The sequence below is a fragment of the Bactrocera tryoni genome, chromosome 3 (genome assembly GCF_016617805.1).
Source record: "Bactrocera tryoni isolate S06 chromosome 3, CSIRO_BtryS06_freeze2, whole genome shotgun sequence".
NCBI lineage: Eukaryota > Metazoa > Arthropoda > Insecta > Diptera > Tephritidae > Bactrocera > Bactrocera tryoni.
In genome coordinates, this window is record NC_052501.1 from 56,926,976 (window position 1) to 56,939,131 (window position 12,156).

A 12,156-nucleotide genomic window follows, 5' to 3' on the forward strand; every position below is an offset into this window, starting at 1 on the left:
ATTTAAATAATTTCTTTATATTTTATGTTTTCTATTCTCTTATTTGGGGTATAATCTTTTTACTTTATTTCTTTTAGTTATTTTACACGCAAAAAGGAGTTCTACGCGAAAAAAATTTGGTACACTCCGGTGTTGGACCGACCAAGGTTATTGTTTTTTATAGGTTGTTGATTTTCGTATTTGGGGTATAACCTGTTCCCTTTATTTCATTTAGTTATTTTACAAATGATGTTGATAAGGTAACACTGATTATATGACAGTTTGTAATTCATTTGTTATTCTTAAATAATCAAATTCAACAATAATTTAAATGTGTATTAAAAGCTATTTTTGCACTATATTATATAAAATAAATGTGTGCAAATGAATAAGTGATGTGTTAGTGTATGTATATAAAAGTGAAAAATATAAGTGCTAAATTAATTTTATATATCGGAAATATGTAATTAAAATATTGCAAATTTTCAACTTAAAACGCGAATAACTCGAAAACTATAAGCTTCCTGCGGCTATAACCATATATATTCGTGATCTGGAGAATCTCCTCTATCCGAATACCCATTTTATTCCCGAAATCCTGGGATGGTATACTTAATTCTTCCCACAACTCGGTATAAGGGAACCTATTTCAAACTCCTTACGTACAGCTGCATCCGAAACCATTGGTTTTCGGAAAGTTATTGTCGCAGCGGAGAGAAAACAGGCTGCGCAACGTTACGATCGACCACTACACGTGCGGGATAGGATAGATACCGAGAGTTGAAGAGATAAGTGAGACTGCATTTGCAGACAGAAGAAGAAAGAGGTCGAAATGCGTGAGTACGAAGAGCTTGATAAGCTGGCCGACAGAGGTAATGCTCGAAAATTCTACAAAAAAATGCGGCGGCTTACAGAAGGTTTCAAGACCGGAAATTACTCTTGTAGAATCCCCAATGGTGATCTAGTCATCGATGTCCAGAGTATACTTAAATTATGGAGGGAACACTTCTCCAGCCTGCAGAATGGCAGTGAACGCACAACGCCAGGAGAAGGCGAACCCGATTCCCCAATCGATGACGATGGAGCAGACGTTCCATTGCCCGACCATGAAGAAGTTCGAATAGCAATTGCCCGCCTGAAGAACAACAAAGCGGCAGGGGCCGACGGATTCAAACACGGCGGCGAAGAACTGATAAGGAGCATGCATCAGCTTCTTTGTACAATATGGTCGGACGAAAGCATACCCAACGATTGGAATTTAAGTGTGCTATGCCCAATCCATAAAAAAGGAGACCCCACAATCTGCGCCAACTACCGTGGGATTTGCCTCCTCAACATCGCATATAAGGTTCTATCGAGCGTATTGTGTGAAAGACTAAAGCCCACCGTCAACAAACTGATTGCACTTTATCAGTGTGGCTTTAGACCTGGCAAATCAACAACCGACCAGATATTCACCATGCGCCAAATCTTGGAAAAGACCCGTGAAAGGAGAATCGACACACACCACCTCTTCGTCGATTTCAAAGCTGCTTTCGACAGCACGAAAAGGAGCTGCCTTTATGCCGCGATGTCTGAATTTGGTATCCCCGCAAAACTAATACGGCTGTGTAAGCTGACGTTGAGCAACACCAAAAGCTCCGTCAGAATCGGGAAGGACCTCTCTGAGCCGTTCGATACCAAACGAGGTTTCAGACAAGGCGATTCCCTATCGTGCGACTTTTTCAACCTGCATCTGGAGGAAATAGTTCGAGCTGCAGAACTAATTAGAGAAGGTACCATCTTCTGTAAGAGTGTACAACTCCTGGCGTATGCCGATGATATTGATATCATCGGCCTCAACACCCGCGACGTTGTTCTGCTTTCTCCAGGCTGGACAAGGAAGCAAAAGAAATGGGTCTGACGAGGGCAAGACGAAATATCTCCTGCCATTAAACAAACAGTCGTCGCACTCGCGACTTGGCACTCACGTCACTGTTGACAGTCATAACTTTGAAGTGTAGATAATTTCGTCTATCTTGGAACCAGCGTAAACACCACCAACAATGTCAGCCTAGAAATCCAACGCAGGATTGCTCTTGCCAACAGGTGCTACTTCGGACTGAGTAGGCAATTGAGAAGAAAAGTGGTCTCTCGACAAACAAAAACCAAACTCTATAAGTCACTCATAATTCCCGTCCTGCTATATGGTGCAGAGGCTTGGACGATGTCAACAACGGATGAGTCGACGTTGCGAGTTTTCGAGTCAAAAGTTCTGCGAAAGATTTATGGTCCTTTCCGCGTTGGCCACGGTGAATATCGCATTCGATGGAACGATGAGCTGTACGAGATATACGACGACATTGACATATGTAGTTCAGCGAATTAAAAGACAACGGCTACGCTGGCTAGGTCATGTTGTGCGGATGGACGAAAACACTCCAGCTCTGAAAGTATTCGACGCAGTACCCGCCGGGGAAAGCAGAGGAAGAGGAAGACCTCCACTCCGTTGGAAGGACCAAGTGGAGATGGACCTGGCTTCGCTTGGAATATCCAACTGGCGCCACGTAGCGAAAAGAAGAAACGACTGGCGCGCGGTTGTTAACTCGGCTATAATCGCGTAAGCGGTGTCTACGCCAATTAAGAAGAAGAAGAATGTTACCTCCGAAGAAATTGTTAAAATCGGTTAGCTGTAGCATATAGCTATAAACTGAACGATCGGTGTGGTTTATTCTCCAAGGTAACGCTACAATAGTTGGAGAAATTTTGCAGGTCGAAAAATCAAAATTACTTAAGTTCTTAAGTGACAAGAAATGTTCATGAAATTTAGAATGGATTATTGCCTAATAGCCTTGACAGACGGCAGCGTTAATCCGGATTAACTGCGCACTTAATCAGATCCGAATTTGTAGGTGACAGACGGCAGCTATGCGAGTTTGAAACTCTCATAAACAGCTCATTGTCCTTTTTATAATATTTTCAATGAAAATTGATAGAAGATAAACATTACGGTTGTTAGCCGACCAATTTTTACCAAATCATTTTTTATTACAAAAAAATATCAACACATTATTTTTAAAACTGCATCATAACATAGAAGTTTTATTGATATTATATTGAGAATTTGATAAACAGCTGTCAGGGTTGCTTGTATTTCATTCACAATAGATGAAAATTGGCCATTTTTAACAATGTTGCCAACGAAAATCTCACAAACTCCCTAAAATTTTGAGAGTTATTTTTGGATTCAGCAACGGAGTTAGCTGTGGTACCTCCTGAATTAAAAAAATAAAATGCAATTAATCTGGTTTAACGCTGCCGTCTGTCAATGCTATAAGATACCGCTTTAATTTTCAAAAGAATTGTTAAGGTTGGACTGCCAAACAAACTGACCAATCAAAATCAAGTTCACATATAGGCAACTTTGGCTATATGTAGTATGTAATTGTCATGTTTTAAAACCCTAATTAACTGATAGGTACGAATAAAACAAAACCTAGGTACAAAACAAAGTCGGAAGGTTAGGTAAAGTATAACCAGGTAAAAAAATTATATAAATAGGGTGGTAACACAACCGCTTATTTCAGTTTACGCGTGCAGCTTAAACTTTGAAAAACACAAGCAACTTTCAAATTTATCGAAAAAATTTCCTTTTTTTAAATAGCTATTATTTTTTGAAATATATTATTGTTTATTTATTTATTATTAATTTTTAACTGTTAATTTTTATACCCTGAACAGGGTATATTAAGAAAAGAAGACGTCGTGAACTTTCTCCTGATGCACTGCTAGTAGAACAAGCACGTCAACGTCGAGCTGCCAATATCTTTGATAAGTAAGCATTTTTGATAAAAAAGGGCCCACTGAAATATCGGTGTGTTGTGGGGGCACTTGGTTCCCTCACCAAGTAAAAAAGCTAGAAAAACGTCAGACCTCATCAAAGTTCACGCACTTGGAAGATGCTAAAAAAGTTTTTTACTTTTCATCGAAGTTTCCATCTTCGGACCAAAAATATAATATCTGCATCACCTGCTATCGGATTGTCAAACAAGGTTAATTACCAAATATCTGCCTCTCAGAAGGATTGGAGTTTCCTGATATTCTGGAATGTCTTCGGGACTTAACGTCTCTGGAGGAAAGGCTAACATCCCTGAGAATCCCATCCTTAGGAGATGAACGACAATGCTAATCGTGGAGCAGTAGTAAATATCCCGATTTCTGTTGTAGAGACAGTCACCATGTTGCCACGAAGATTTGACAATAGCCATCTTATTCAAGTGAACCTGAAACGTTGCTTGGAATATCAGCAAAGTTTTATGACGTAGACAATGCGACCAGCAAAAATATTGCAGGCACCGAAATATCTGTTGGGTTCAGAGCTCTAAGTCAAGCACAACATTCAAATGTCAAGTCATGGCAAATGTAGGAAACGAGGAAACTGGGCCATTTATTGCGGATCCTACAGATGACGTCCATGAAAACTTATAGCAAAATTGCGCGATCTGAAGTACGACGCTATGATCGACGTTGCGTGCGTGCTTCTGTATATTTGTAAGTTCTACGAGTTGGAGCGCAAAAAGTCTGGATGAAGAAATATAACTGCTGCAGAGACAAAATAGCCGGAGCTGTTGGTCATATTAAACAAACTAGTCGATAATGTAGACATTTCGGAAGAAGAGGCCACTGCCCTATCAAGTTCTGAAAAGGCGAGACTGATAAGGACAGATCCAGTTACATATTCCAGATATTTCGACAATGGATTCCGCCAAATGCCGAAATTGTTACAAAACTGACTGTTTGGAGTAGTCCGTTAACGTACTGGTTAAGCGATGCACCGAAATTGGAAAGTGATGAAATCATCAACACAACTGAAGTTGAAACTTTCATCGACCGACACATTACGACTGATGGGGATGATTTGGACTTACAGGAATTTATTCAGTACCAAAACCACAGACATGGTCAAGTTTGCCTAAGAGACCAGCATGGAAAACAAGTGTGCCGATTCAACATGCCATATCCGCCGATTCCGCGGGCAGAAATTCTTTTCCCCTTGGAGAATCAGGAAGGTATTGAGCAACACAAACTTCCAATTCTAAAAATACAGGAACTATTAACTCTGACGGATCTCGCAGAAGATGAAACAATATGGTTGAAAATTTGCTTTGAAAATTTTTTGTCGAATGAGTGCATTAACACTGACTTTGAAGGATACAAGGTCGCTCTTCACTCATCTGTAAAAACGCCACACATTTTCTTAAAGAGAAAATTTTCAGACAGGCTTCTAAATGCTTACAATAAAAATATATTTCACTTGCATAGAGCAACGCCTACGCTTGCTGCAGCTATATAATTAATTATATAAATAAATCTAATAGAGGGATATCAACACTACTGAGACAAGCCATGGAGGAAATAAATGCTGAGAATTTCTCCATTAAAAGAAAACTGCAGCACATCGGAAACATATTTGAAAACTGATCGGATTTGGGACTGCATTTATCGGAAGCGAGAAATGGGGAGATATTTATAAATACATCACATCCAAACAATCGAGTAAGGATGCTAAAGACGTGAATTGGATGCTTTACAGGAGAATTCTACTCTCCTGTAAAGTTTTTTTTAAAGAATTCTCTGTGTGACAAATTTTTATTCAACTAGCTTGAACGGATTCTGAAAAATCTGTTTCAGCGGATGAGAGCGCTGCCTCTCAACTTTTGGACCCAGAGCAAGTAGGAGATGTTAATGTTTTTCACGAGGACAACAATAGTGTGGAGAGGTGAAGCATCAAGAATTTGCCATCGCTTTAGAACACATGTCTGAGGGAAATATGACACACGCTGACATCCAATTAATCAAAAGACCTCTAACGAGATACCCAATGAAGCCATCCATCTCTTTTATTCAAATGCTGGAGCAAATAATTTCAATACGACAAAACTGGCGAACACGATGACCACCGACGAGTCTATTTCGACTGCGAAGGATACAATTATTGTCAAGTTCCTTAACAGAACGCAGTAGGGCAAACATATTAGCAGCTGCGAAAGGTTTCTGTGACATCAGAAACACAGGAAATGCCTCATACATTGCAGCTCAAAACATCGATTAAATATATGTTAGCAGTCAAATATAAGCACGAGTGATGGATTAGTAAATGGTGCTACAGGGGAACTAATCAGGTGGACCTAAAAAGCACAAAGTGGTTATGACTATGGGTGAAATTCGCCGAATCAAAAGTGGGAAGCTTTGCATCGTCTCCAAGCAGCTGCATAGTCGCATTTGCACATTGGACACCAATCATGAAGGTGGTCTGATCTATTCGAATACAAGCGAAATGGACAAATAACTATAGAACGTAGACAGTTACCTGTCATTCCAGCTGAAGATATCACGATACATAAAAGGTGGAACATGCGGCCAAGTTGCGGCAATTCTGTAGAGTTAGCAGGTCAGCTTTATACAGCCCTATGGGCTTTATCTTAAGAAGAATTTCCGATAGAGGGCTATAATGTTATTGCACGCATTGATGGAAAAACAAGGTCTTCCCGACGACGCCCGGCCAACGGCACTTATAATATAGACTGACTTCATAAACGCAGTTTGCAATGCAACACTGGAATGCATAGAGTTCACAAATGCCTTTGCCTTATTTTTGGCAATTCCTTGAGTTCGTTATTGCGTGGCAACTCTTTTCAATGCGCAACAGATGTCGAATTTGTGCATTGTTTTCGTTTGTGATGCTTATGGTTTTTTTGCGGTTGAAATGACGGACATATTATGGTAAGTTAAATTTTTATACCACGAAGGTGGCCGTCGCCCGGGCGCAACGCCTTGGGGCCGCAAAATGATCTTCGCTGTTTTTTAATGTTCAGAAAAATATTCAACAAATTTTTTTTACAAAATTTATTATAAAAGATAAAGAGTTGTACGCTCACAATGTAATAATCTGAATAACAATGAAAAATATTAATTTTTACTCGAATACTCTTCATTTTTTGAATTTGTCGTATATGTTTTGGCTTATATCTCTCCTAAAAATAGTGATAGAGCTTAAAGTGCACTTTGCACTTTTCTAGCTTTGTCTAGCAACAGTTACCCTATGCTTTGAATGCAGCAAATACTTTTATTTCTCCAAATTTTCAAAAATGGTATTTAATCAAATTCCTGCGAATTGTGTCAAAAGTGTACAAGATATAGGGCGAAATGGGTTTTTTCTATGGGCTTTAATAAGACGTATTGTAAATTTACTATCAATTTCCCAAAAACCGTATTGTGAGAATTTTGGAACTTCAGAATTTGCGTGTGTTTCGAGTTCCTAAATTTTTACATACTTAATATCGAATATCGAAAAATTCACTTTTGTTCGGAACCACCTCATGCGAAACTTGTAGGTAGGTAGATAAAGGGGGCGGCAGAACATCCTTGGCCCCGGGCGCCCTGAGTTGTAGCTAGGCCACTGCGCAGTAGCGTTCTTGTGCCAAGTGAAATGATCGAAAGTTCACTTCATAATTTAATAGCAGATGTAACAAGTGATGGCCCTTCGACACCGACCAATAACCACTCGACAATGAACTCAGATGTGAGACCTGCAGATTTGACAACTCCAAAGTGTGTAATGAAACGAAAACGTTGCAAAGTCCTGGATTTTTTGAACAAAGAATCTGAGGCAGATGCCAAAATTATGAAGAAACTGCTGGACATAGAGACAGAAAAAATTGCGGTGGAAAAAGAGAAAGTAACTGAGTTAAAGGAAATTCGTACCTTATTCCAGAGAGTTGTAGAAAATTCACAATAATTCTTAATTTGTTTACTCTAATAGGCTGAAGTCTTTTTAACCCGTTACTGCCCAGAACTTTTTTTCTTTCAGACTTTGCTGAAATTAAGTAGACTTATGTATTTTGACCTCCTGAGCACGAAATTGATGTCCGTTTTACGATTCACTATATAACTTTTCCGGAAAATGCGAAAAACCAGCGTTGCCATATGGTAACCGTGGGTCGCCTAGGGTGCAGGTTTTTTGCTCTTCCTTTTTGAAATAAAATCTTCGAAAAATCTTGTTTTATGCATTTTTATTGAAATTTTAAGTAAGAAAAAATAAATTTTATGACAATACAGTTATGGTTACATTTTCCACATGCTGTTTGCCCGTTAACGCTACAATTTTCACCCGCACAACGTCTACGATTTGATGGCACTACAAAGTGCCCAGTTTGATCGTACCGGAGAGTATGTTCTACGCGACTTAGTTGCTGGGCATATCTGTGAGAAGTCATGGGACCAAGCGATTTGGCTTTGGTACCATAATGTCTGCAATAGTATACGGCCATTTGTCGTCAAAATTCAAGTTGCGTCATTTTTGGTTGCTCTTTTCGATGAAGCTGCCAAGCATTTTGAATAGGAGCATCTATCAGCCAGGTAAATATGCTAGACGACCACTTTTTTCCCCTGTAAGCGATGCGGTACTGGGCCAAGTTTTGATCGAAACGATCTACTCCACACATATATTTGTTATATTCAGTGATCGCACAAGGACGGGGTTCGTTTATTCGGGATTTACTCTGGCTTTGAATAACGTTGTGCCATTGACTTAGGATTTTCACCAAAAGTGGTAGACAATAAGCAGACAACATTATTATCTTTCCATTTCACCAAACGAATACCAGTACTTTTCATAACAATTGATTCCGAGTAACCTCTATCCATTGATTTAAAATTTTTCTTGTGCATCAGAGGACAGCTTGCAGGAATGCGTTTTTCACAGATTGTTCCCGTGGCATTATATCCACATCTTTTCAGAAAAGCTAACAAAGGATAACTAGTGAAAAGGTTGTCGAAATAAAACGAAAACGGCAACACTTTTAATGAATCAGGAAAATCGTCAACCATACTGACCAAAGGAGCAGCTCATTTTCCAAACTTCGCTTCATAATCTTCGTTTGCCCGAGGATTCTTTCCTTGGTAAATTTCGAAGTTCACCATATAGCCCGATGGAGTGCAAAGGGACCAAACTTTATACCCAAAACGTAATGGTTTGCCCTTGATAAACTGCTTACATCCGTGTCTGCCAAAGTAGGAAATCATACTTTCGTCAAAGAATAGATTTTGTTCGGCATGAAAATGATCAATCATTTTTGCTTTTAAATGATCAGTCAATGGTCGCAATTTCCACATTTTATCGGGATTGGCGTCGCCGTTTTTTGAAGAAGCATTAGAGTTGTCTTCGAAGTGAAGATTTTGCAAAATTTCCTGAAATCTATTTCGACGCATCTTGACTCCATAAATTTCTGAAATTGGCGTGGTAATTGTATCCCGTAGTGACCAATATGCCAATAAATGCTCGAAGTTCGCCGACTGTTATGCTTGGGTTAGGTCTATTCTGTCCGATCGCATACATTGCACTTTGTTCGCAAATGTGTCCCAATAATTCATCATCGAAAAACTTTTCAAATTGCTGATGCGGTAGTATATAACGACAATCCTCGTAATTTGCATCTGGGAAAGTGGGAATAAGAGATGACGCATCATCTTTTATCCATTGAAATGTTGTTTGTTTATTACTTTGTGGCAGTGAAACATTTGAAGATTTTGGTGTCACACGTAACCGCTTTCTGTCTGGTGATGTACAATTGGATGCTGAAGATTGACCATTAAAATCCATACTTTTATATTCTTTTTCCACAATAACGACGGACAAATCTTCGATATTTGGAGCTAAAGAATCCAAGATAATTATTATTATGTAAATATGAAGCAATATTGTTTTCAAACATGCCTCCAATTTCATCTTCATCAAAATTTTGTAAACGTCGTCCACTAGCCATTACAACTTCACATCCGCTTTTAAGCTGAGCGGGACAAACATTATCTGGTATTCCCCCAGATTCGTCTTCCGCATCATCTTCATCAGATATATTGCCATCCACAGGAAGTTCAATATAAATAGTAGCTGGTACATCATTTTGATCACCTGCTTCGTCAAGCTCTTCAATAAAATCAAGCATTTGTTGCAACGATAAACCTCTAAGCAAAATAAAACATATAAAAACAAGAACATATACAGACATTTGTTTAATAAAAGCATAAAAATACTTCGTACGCGATCCAAAATGCAAAGAAAATCACAAAAAATTAAATGAAACACGAATAAAAAACCTGTCCCCTAGGCGACCCACGGTTACCATATGGTAACGCCTAAGGTAAAATGTAAAAAAATAGTAAAAACCAACTATTTTTTGACCAAACTGAATTCGCATTTTATGGTTTATTTATATAGCTATCGATTGGTATTATTAATTCTAAAGTCTGTCGAAATATAAGCATTATATTAAAGCACTTACCGACATGCCATATCGAAAAACGAGATTTTTTCACCTTTGCTTTCGTCAACTTATTTTCAGATACGATAATTACTCGAATTGAACTCCCAATAATTGAAATTTCACAATTCTGGAAAGCTGCAAATTTTTCGCATAAGAAAACGGTTTGTAGTTTTGTAGTGTAGCTTTCAAGTTATTTATGAAAATGTAACATGACATTTTGCGTTATCATATGGTACGCATGGGTTATTTCGGATTAAGTTGAATTAAAACCTAATATCAATGCAATAAATTTATTGTTATGAATTGAATTCAATAAAACATGTTAAAACAAAATGCTCTTTATAATTAAATTTTTCATCTCCCTTTGCTTTTGCATCTCTCCGTCCAGATAAAGTGGTTTCCTCGAGCGTTTCAAATTCGATGATGTTTTGTTTCTTCTATTATTTCATCGGTATTGCTGCCTTCATTTACAATAATAATGTTATGAATTATCATACATGCCATTGTTATTAATTGGATATGGACGTTGAACTTCAATATATTTTAGTATTCTAAATTTATTTTTTAAAACGCCAATTCCACAACAGCCCGAGTTGAGCTTAGAATTACCTTATACTTCATTTGCATTGGTGTTAAGAATCCGTTATCGCGATAAGGTACCATAATAAACTTTTCCAACGGATAACCTCCATCGCCCAAAAAATGGTAATTGGAATAAATATTAATTTTTTTTATACTCTCGCAACAAAGTTGCTAAGGAGAGTATTATAGTTTTGTTCACATAACGGTTGTTTGTAAGTCCTAAAACTAAAAGAGTCAGATATAGGGTCCGTCCGTCTGTCCGTCCGTCTGTCCGTCCGTCCGTCCGTACAAGCTGTAACTTGAGTAAAAATTGAGATATCATGATGAAACTTGGTACACGTATTTCTCGGCTCCATAAGAAAGTTAAGTTCGAAGATGGGCAAAATCGGCCCACTGCCACGCCCACAAAATGGAGGAAACCGAAAACCTATAAAGTGTCATAACCATAAATAAAGATATTAAAGTGAAATTTGGCACAAAGGATCGCATTAGGGAGGGGCATATTTGGACGTAATTTTTTTGGGAAAAGTGGGCGTGGCCCCACCCCCGACTAAGTTTTTTGTACATATCTCTGAAACTATCATAGCTATGTCAACCAAACTGTATAGAGTCATTTCCTTCAGACATTTCCATATACAGTTCAAAAATGGAAGAAATCAGATAATAACCACGCCCACCTCCCATACAAAGGTTATGTTGAAAATCAGTAAAAGTGCGTTAACCGACTAACAAAAAACGTCAAAAACACTAAATTTTACGGAAGAAATGGCAGAAGGAAGCTGCACCCAGACTTTTTTTAAAAATCGGAAATGGGCGTGGCGTCGCCCACTTATGGACCAAAAACCATATCTCAGGAACTACTAGACCGATTTCAATTAAATTCGGTATATAATATTTTCTTAACACTCTGATGACATGTACGAAATATGGGTGAAATCGGTTCAGAACCACTCCTTCTCCCAATATAACGCTATTTTGAATTCCATCTGATGCCTTCTCTGTATAATATATACATTAGGAAATGAAAATACAATTCAATACTCAAAGTACACAAATTGATCTAATCTAATTAATTTTACAGCAAAATAAAAAAATATGTAAATGTCGAATAATGAAATCTCGCGTATCACTTTATCATGCGAGAGTATAAAATGTTCGGTGACACCCGAACTTAACCCTTCCTTACTTGTTATTAATTATGGTCTTCCTGACAAAACTCATTTGCCATACCGATGCGTCATGGCATGCACCAGGGCAACCAATAAATACATACATACATCTATGAATTTCATGC